At 31.6% G+C, this 7,623-nt stretch overlaps 1 long non-coding RNA gene across 1 annotated transcript; it reads left to right on the top strand.

Annotated features, from left to right (window-relative positions):
- The first annotated feature begins 3,164 nt into the window (after window positions 1–3,164).
- On the top strand, window positions 3,165–5,443 carry LOC110802515 (uncharacterized). Its single transcript, XR_002537210.2, has 2 exons — window positions 3,165–4,425; window positions 5,168–5,443. It is a non-coding gene; the product is annotated as an uncharacterized lncRNA (long non-coding RNA).
- Window positions 5,444–7,623: the final 2,180 nt, after the last annotated feature.

Genomic DNA, 7,623 nt, shown 5'->3' with positions numbered 1-7,623 from the left:
TCACTGAATTATTAACTTCTTAATTAATACTGAACCGCATTTATTAGACTTAACATTATATGCATACTTGGACCAAGGGCATTATTTCCTTCATTGGTTTATATTTCCAAGACTTTCCTAAATTCAATCTAGGGTTTTGGCTTCTTGGGTTTTCCTATTTTCCTATAAATACATGGCTTATGGTCATGGATATACACATCAAATGAAATATAATTCAATACTCTTTGCCTATCATCTAAATGTGAGATCCTTAAATCATAAACCTTATATTATATTCTAGTTGGTACGATCCAAGGTGGATCTGAAGGTAATGTGGAATTTCTACGGAGGGACGACGTTTAGCGTTCTAACTTGTTCTTATTCGGTTCGGGAGAGGCAAGGGAAGACACGCATCATAAAGTGTGTTTACTAAATTGTACTAAATGATTATATGCATTTATTTTGAATTCTGACATTTATGGTTTTTCCGCATGACATTACATTGTTCATAACCTAACAGTAGTATCACGAGCCTCTAATTAATTGCATAATCATTTAAATTAATTTGGATTAATGTTATAAATTCGCAAGGAATTAAAAGGGTGGATTAATTTGGTATAAATGATTGCAAATTCATGTGATTATTAATTAATATGTTCGCAGTATTTTCGGCAATTTTTTCAATAATGATCGGAATCTTATGTTTTTATAGTGAAATTCGCATGTAAACGACGTTTTAAAATTTTGACAAAGATGGTACATTTTCGGCCGAACGCAGAATTCCTAAATTCGAAGCCTAACTATGAGTTTTCAGACGTTTTAGTTTTTCGAATGCATAATTATAATTTTAATGATATTAAAAATTAATATTTGAGAATCTTGTATGTAAATCTTGAATCTATAATTGACCTACTGCATATGTTTAACAATTTTAAGGTCTAAACTTGTTAATTATGCTACCTAATTCGTAATTACAATTAATTTGTTGAATTTCAAATAATTCGGAATTTGTTTTGATTTTCATAATTAATTGATAATTTAATTGGGATCTTATGATTAAAAGACTACCTAAAATTTTATGAACCATGTTTTAATCACTACAGTTTACGTAATCGGAAAATTGTTTTAATTAATGATTTTTCGTGTAAATTTATGAAATTAATATGAATTATTAATTTGTCATAAAATTTAATATTATAAAAGTTTCGATTTTTATAAAACAGTTCATGACCTTGTACGCACGAAGCAACGAATAGCTAAGTGTAGCCCTAAAGGGTGATGCGTTGGTGCGGGAATGCAACGACGAGCAAGGGAGCTCGTCGCCCATGCGGTAACCAAGTATCATACGAGTGTGCAAGGAGCAAACAACACGCTTGCGTGTTGTGCTTGCTTCCACTATGTGAGTGAACAAAGAAGGCGACGAAGCATGAACAACAACGACTAGCGAGCGCTGGCCTCGTGCCTCCCTACGACCTTATCTACTTGCTGCACAGCGAGCGATGGCGACGAGGCATCGAGCGATGGCCTCATGCTAGGCACGTCTCCCCTCCAATGTAGCACGCCCAGCGAGCGCTGGCCTTGGTGAGGATGTGCGATGGCTTCGGCCATGCGTGCACTTGCCAGCGATGCTAATGCCTTGGCGAGGCATGGGCCTCGCGCCCATGGGCCTTGCCTTGGTTATTGGACATGAAAACTATGGTTTTGGGCTATTGTATCTTTATGCAACTTGATTTTTCGTTGAGCAACGAACTTAATTAATTCTAATTTTGTGCTTATAATTTTTCTCTGAATTTAATTTTATTAGTATGATTATTATAATTAATTTTATACTAATTATTTTATAAAATTAAAACCTTGAATAAATTATGATTAATTCTTTTTAATCAACTAAAAACATTTAACGGATGTAAAATAATCATATGAGATTTAAATTTCAAATAAGTATGTGATTTCCGATTGGACTTGGAAAAACATTTTTATGTTTAAAATTAGTAAAGCATATAATTCATGGTTTTAGTGGGAGCCTTTTAGTTAAAATGGTCAAACTCTTGATTAGGTCTTTATTCCTTTAAGTTTAACAACTTGATTAGAACTAATAAGGTCAAATAATTGGTAGGTTCTTGAGCCTTAATTAGTTGTTGCAATTATTATGTGATGCATATTTTCTGCTAACTTATTAAGTTGACCTTTCATTGATAAATGAATGGATGAATGGTACATTGTAAATGAATTGTTTTGCAGGTTGTAGAAAGTTACTAGTATGGACCAAATAGGATAGAAAATATGGTATTCGTACCATTCAATTTGAGTGTAAAATATGGTCAAATGTACCATGGTTTATATTTAAATATGGTATGCGTACCATCAATTTGTTGTAATTAGTTTAATTATTTAAAATACTATTTGAAGAAAATGGAGCCTCTCATGGTGAAATTCAACAACGAAGTTCCAATCCTTTTCAAGACGGAGTTTGAAGTTGAAGCTTCAAGATGAAGTCGGGCCATACTAGATCACAATTAATCTTATGCATGTTTTAAGATATTTATTGCTTTAAATATCTCTTGATATTATGCATGAGATTGTGGCTTGATTATATTGCATGATTAAGGATTTTAGTTCACTTAAAATCTAACCAACATAGTAAGAGCCTTAAGTTCCAAACTTCAAAAATTGAGTTAAAATTGCAATTCCAAAATAATACTTACCTTACAGAAACCTTTATATATAGTGTTGAAATACATAGTAGAACACTACTCCCTCCGTCCCGGAATACTTGACCTGTTTTCCTTATCGGGCCGTCCCTTAATACTTGACCTGTTTCTAAAAATGGAAATATTCTAACAATATTATATTATTTCTCACTCCAGCCCTATTAACCCACCTACCCCCTACTCCATACAAAAAATAATTAAAAATTCAACCCCTACTCTCTCTCAACCCCACCCCTTCACACATTTCCCACTAACTACATTAAAATAATACCCCACTATCAACTACTACCTATTAAATTAAATAAGTCAATTCAAGTCCCTTAAACTCTGTGCCGGTCAAACCGGGTCGAGTATTCCGGGACGGAGAGAGTATAATAGTAGCAACATAGTTAAGTTTAAGGCAAAGGCTACACATACCCTGAGGGTATGTGGGCCAAACATACCCTATGTTTTAATTGGTTTTCTATTTGGTCCCACTGCCACCTCATCTTTAAATTTCGGTTGAAATTTTTACCATGATTTTAAATTTGAATTTGAAAATAAATGATTTTAATTTTTCTTTAATTTTGTCGATGTTTCCTATGCCAGAGTCTAAGAAAGATTGAGGGAGAGAGAAGCCACCCTTATGGACGAAGCTCAGTCTGTTACCCTCATGGACAAACCTCACTGACTAGTCGACTACCCTCATCAAAGTAACCCCACCACCACCGTCATCCACTATACCCACCATCAGTTATGCGATACAAATCAAAGCTTTTAATGGTTGAATTCGGCCATGAAGCTCCAGATCTGGAGTTTTGATGATCTAATTTCACCAAAAATCCGGTGAGGGGTGGGCGACAGCAGGAAGTGTCTTGGTATGTTCATTTCATGAATATTTTTTACGAATTAATTTGGGTTTCAATTGGTTTTTAACCCTACGGTCTATTGTTGTTGGATTGATTTGTTGGTACCATGTAGATTTGATAACCCATAATTTGTGTTTGAAATCGATAATCGATGTTTTATGAATTCAATTTCTAAGTTTTAGGAGCTTAATTATTGATTAATCGGATATTCAGCCAGAATATTTCACCTATTTTATGCTTCAGTTGATATTATTAGTTCGAATTCGACTAATACAAGAAAACTCCTGGTCTTAGAGGCCAAGTCAAGAATCATGCATGCTTAAACATCAGATAATACACTGATACAATTCTGTTTCATTCAGTAGTATCTCAGAAACTGATTTTTCTTTTATTAGCTTCCAAATATAAGTGCAATTTTATACTTTTCTGTTTAAGTTTACATATATTCAATCCCCAACTCGGTTTTTCCATTGAATTCCAGTTTATTCCCCATTCTGAAGTTTTGATTTTTCACTGTAAATTGTTTTATGGATTTTCAATTTAAGGGGTGGGTTTTATCTTTTAAGTTACTTTCTGGGTTTCTTTTGAAATTGTGGAAATGGTGATCGAATACATGACCGGTTATCGGCTCGAGAGTTACAGCTGGTGTTGGTGTATTTTTCAAAGGAAGGGGTGGGGGACTCTTGGTGCGCATCAGATGTGATTTAGTGGTCGAAGAAGAAGAAGAGTTAAGTTTAAGTTTACAAGGAGACGATGGAGTTGATGGTTTCAATCATGTGTGAAGCTGAAAAGGAAGTTGGGGAAGTGGTTGATCTTTTCGTTGAAATGGATTGAGTTGGTCTGAAGTCGTGAAGCCATTTCTGTGTACTTGGATTTCTTTTGTTAAGGTACCTTATTATTCTAATCTGCTCTATTTCATTCTGTTAACAGAAGAATAGCATGTCATTACAAATTAAGTTCTTCTTGTACTCTATAGACTTGTGACATAACCCTAAAACTTAAACTTCATGTTTGCTGCTATAATAGAGCTCAAACATGGTTACATAGGAAAAATCTTACGAAGAAAATTTAGTGTTGTTAGGAGGATATAAACAGGGGATGAATGAACTAAAGCTTAAATTATCATTTATCAGTACTTCAGTAGTATATGCATCTGATTGGGGTCATTATTAGTCGTATTATGGATGTTAGTTATGGTTTTATATCTCCGAGTACCTTATAATCGATTGTTAGTCTTAAGTTTCCTTCATTGTTCCTTGCAATTGTTATAATCTGTATGTATTGTGATGATAAGTTGTTTTAATGTTTTATTGCTGAAATTTCTTATGACTGACGACGAACCAGAAAAATCCTCGAGTTGGGTTCAGGTTTGCGCTGCTGTAATTTTTGTTTTTAGTTGCAGATGCTAGATTGTTAGATGTGTGGCACTGTAGCAAAACTGGACTTAGTAAACTCATTGATTTGGTCTTGACAAGCATCATCAAGACCAGCAGTCTTGATGCACTCTGATTCGAATTGTGATAGTAGTTCGCCTACTCACCTCAATAGTTGGTTTTGGATGGTTGAACACTTGAATTAGTGTGTTTATTCCTATTCTCACACTAATTTATCTTTATTTTTGTTTGATAGGTCTTCGAAACTGTGAAAGAAGCCAACACGGAAATACGATTATATTTTAGTAATAAGTTTTGGAACATAGATATAGTCTTATTGTATAATTATGCGTTAAGTTTAGGAACCTATATGTCGAGAGGATAATGTACGTATAAGTGTAGACAATATTTTATCCGAGCAAAATTTATGTATTTTATACTTCTTCGGAAGAATTGTAAGCACATTTGAAGTTATTTTTAGTATGTGTATTTGTAACTGAATTATAGTGGAAATTGTTTTTTTTTTGTTTTATGACACAAAATTACTTTAGGCTATGTTCTGTTCACCTTATCTATACTATATATTAAAATGCGTTGATAAGCAAGCCTATTGTGCCACATGGAACTCACACTAATCTCACCTTAATGTTCCATGTCATACACAATTACACTATTATTTAAAAATGATAAATATTATTGGTACAAGTTTTGAACCCGTGACCTCTAATTTGTAAACCAAACAATTAACCACTAATCCAAATCAATTTATATGTCATATTTTCATAACAAAATATAATAAATGACAATTTAATAATTATGGAGTATTGCATTTATTTTAAATTTTTATCCGTGTATTAACCCGGGGCATCGCCCATGCCCGAATACTAGTTTCCACTTATTTCAGGAAAAATAAGTTCAGAAAAGTTAAGTTTAGGAAAAATAAGGGTAATACAATTTATAACTAAAATAAGTTTTGATAAGTTCAGATAAATTCGGTTAGTTTAGTTAAGTTCAGAAAAAATAAGTAAAATCAGGTGAATAGAACGCACCCTTAGTATGAAGAGTATAATTTGTTAAATATTTTTCGAAATCTAATAGTATTACTTAGAGTTTTTTGGTATTTACTAACTTAAAAATACACCACTTTTGTATTTTCTAACTTATGAAAATTTATTTTAAATTAACTACCTTAACGTTTCAATATATTTTTATTTACTACCACTTTACAATTTTCTCATTTTAATGTTGATATATTTTTTTCGTTTATTAATAATTTTGAGTGATTCAAAACTCATTTTCTCATTTATGTGTAAGGATTCCATAGAGATCTTACTTTTAACATTTTGTAAAAGGTAAAACGAATTAAATATTATTTTTATAATTTTAAAATATTTATGAATTATCAAACGAATTATTTTGAAATGTCGTTTTTAATGAAACCCATATAGAAAAAAGAAAATAATGAACTTTGAATCACTTTAAACGATTTAGAAACGAAGGATATAGCTAAATTTTAAAATGAGAAAACTGTAAAATGATAGTAAATAAAAAAAATGGAATTTTAAGTTAGTAATTTAAAATAAAATTTTCATAAGATAGTAAATATAAATTAAAGTGGTGTACTTTTAAATTAGTAAACACCAAAATTTCCTACTTTTTAATATGAAAAAGTAAAGGAAAATATCTTTTATACTTCGTATACTACTTCTTTCGCCGTAAGATGTGTGATAACCGTTCTAACATGGTTACCGCTCGATCTAATGCTAAAACATGGTATTTGATATTGGTCTCGGATTTGAATCTCCTAAAAGAACTTTAATCTAGTCCACTTCATAACTAATATGTACAAATCATGTCCAGCTCTGAACCGTTATGTCTAGATCAGAACCGCTATGATTAGAACCGATATGTCCACATCATAACTGATATATATAGATTACGTCAAGATCATAACCAATCTGTATAGATCATGTCCAGATCAGAATCGATCTGTTCATATCATGTCCAGATCAGAACCGATATGTTCAAACTAGAACCGAACCTCTACAGATCATGACCAGATCAGGACCTAGGGTGCGTTATATTCAACTTAAATGACATGAACTTATCTGAACTGATCTGATTTGAACTTATTGAAATTTACCTTAACATATTTGAACCGATCAAACTTTATTGGACCTTATTTTATCATTAATACTTCGGAATAATAATAATAATAATAATAAAAAATAAAAAATAAAAATAATAAATAATAAATAATATAATTAATAATAAATAAACATCTAACTAAGTTTTGAATTAGTTCCGTATTAATAAATCCATCACTACTACTCGCTTTGTTCCATAATGAAGTTAAAATTTGGATTAGAACACTGTTTACAATTGAAGATAATATTTTAAATTCTTTCCAATATATAAGAAAAGTATATTTGTTCGGGGTCTTGTTTGATTAGTATCAATTAGTACATTAATAATATCAACAATTAGTAACTTTAACTAATGTGTAATTAGAGACAAAAATGATATAAAACGTGCATTGGCCTAACGTGAAAAGTAGAAACTAAAAGATCATTATGGAGTAGAGAAAGTATTATATTGTGTAAGGAACAAATGAACAAGTCATATAGAAATATGAATGTTTGAAACTTTGAAAATTAAGTATAAAGTTTTCGTTATCATACTGAACCATCTTACACCACTAGGCATTGGCTA

This window comes from Spinacia oleracea, chromosome 4, assembly GCF_020520425.1.
Source record: "Spinacia oleracea cultivar Varoflay chromosome 4, BTI_SOV_V1, whole genome shotgun sequence".
Classification (NCBI taxonomy): Eukaryota; Viridiplantae; Streptophyta; class Magnoliopsida; order Caryophyllales; family Amaranthaceae; genus Spinacia; species Spinacia oleracea.
Note: the sequence above shows the minus strand (reverse complement) of the source record. Positions and strands in the feature narration are given on the sequence as shown.